The sequence below is a fragment of the Saccostrea echinata genome, unplaced genomic scaffold (genome assembly GCF_033153115.1).
Source record: "Saccostrea echinata isolate AGI-Se365-2 ecotype Australia unplaced genomic scaffold, CSIRO_AGI_Sech_v1 ptg000030l, whole genome shotgun sequence".
NCBI lineage: Eukaryota > Metazoa > Mollusca > Bivalvia > Ostreida > Ostreidae > Saccostrea > Saccostrea echinata.
This window is the reverse complement of record NW_026889779.1, coordinates 9,515,406-9,517,145: the sequence shown is the minus strand read 5'-3', so window position 1 is coordinate 9,517,145 and position 1,740 is coordinate 9,515,406. Positions and strand designations below refer to the sequence as shown.

General features: G+C 38.0%; 1 pseudogene; it reads left to right on the top strand.

Moving 5' to 3' along the window:
* Nucleotides 1–200: 200 nt before the first annotated feature.
* Nucleotides 201–1,237, top strand: LOC133196174 (uncharacterized; annotated as a pseudogene).
* The last annotated feature ends 503 nt before the right edge of the window (nt 1,238–1,740 follow it).

Below are 1,740 nucleotides of genomic sequence, written 5' to 3'. Positions count from 1 at the left end.
CGGCAGCAAAATTTTTATACTCTTGGATTTTTTATTAATTATTTGTGTTTTAGTTTAGTGCAGTAGTTTTAGTTTAGATAATGTGTGAACTTTTTTATTGGACTTATTTTAGTGGTTTCAAGACAGATTAATTATCTTTGGAACTTTCTTGATTGAACATTATATATCATTAATTGTCTAGTGGCGACGCGCCCAAAGACATGAGCACAGACTCTGAAACAATGGCCGTCAATGACAATGATCAAACTCTCAAAGGTGACGCACCTGAGACAGCTGTGGAATCATTAGTTGCCACAATGCAAAAACAGTTATCAGAAAATCAAAAGACAATGTTGTTTCTTACACAAACGGTACAAAAGATGCAAGAACGCATGAACGGCGAACCAACAAAAAAGGGGGAGAAGCGCAAGGCGCAGGATAAACCCCAGTCTGAATTAACAAGTAAAAAGCAGGCACATGACTGTAGTGTGTCCGATTCCGAGTCGGATGCGGACAATACCAAAGACGAATTTGAAGAACTTCTATCCGAAGTGACGGAAGAAAAAGAAAGTGATCCCGACGATCTCTTAGAAGAGCTGGCAGAATGTTTTGGTTCTGATGACAAATGTAGTGAACCAATTTATGAGAAATTAGCGAAAGTCGCAAATGAAGGCATGCGAACAAAGTTAAACAATGACAAAATAAAGGAGATCAGTGAAAAATATAGCAGACCGAAAAACGTTGCATATCTGGTCACGCCTAAAGTAAACGGCGAAATCTGGGCACATCGAACAGAAAAGTCAGGACACAGGACGTCCGACTTCAAAAAACTCAGGCACTGGTGTGCAAGGCTATTGTACCACAACTCCAACAGTTAGATTTACTGCTCAAGTCAAAAAAGAAGGGGGGTGAAGCGGCTCCAATTGGTGAGGTTACGAAACTGGCGATGGACAGCCTCAAATTAATGACTTTTGTGTATTGCAACCTTTCATACCGGCGCAGAGAGCTAATAGTTCAGCCGGACAAAAACGAGGAGTTCAAGGCTTTGTGCTCCAATGATCATCCGGTGACTGACAACTTGTTCGGTGACGACCTCGGAAAAGTTGTTGAGGATATCGTTAAAGGCAATAAAGTGGGGTCCAAGATATCCGGAACGTTTCCTAAGCATAGAAAATCTTGTAACAGGAAACCTTTTGGCCATGGATACAAGTCAAATTACACTCAGTATGGAGGATCGGGAAACAGTCCCATTTTTTAGGCCACAGATCCACTCCTCACTTTCGAAAAAAGGTTCCAAGCACTCAATACAAACAGCGGAAATAAAAACTAAAGACGAAGTGAGTAAACTTGATATAAATTTTATGAACACAAATGATAATATCCAAGCGGGGAAAATATCCGAGTGTATTGAAGCTTGGACAAAAATAACTTCTGATGCTACAGTACTTTCCACTGTTCGAGGGTATTCAATAGAATTTGATGAATTTCCCTATCAAAGGTGTTCAACAAAACCAATAAAGTTTAAAAATGAAGAGATGTTATTGGTGGATCAAGAAATCAAACAATTATCAAATAAGAAAATTATCGAAAAAGTGATTGATTTGGAGGAAAATTAATTTTTATCAAATATTTTTATTAGACCAAAGAAAAATGGGAAATATAGAGTAATTCTCAATCTTAAGAATCTCAATAATTGTGTAGAATACCATCATTTTAAAATGGAGACACTAAAAGCCGCAATAAATTTGGTGACCAAAGATT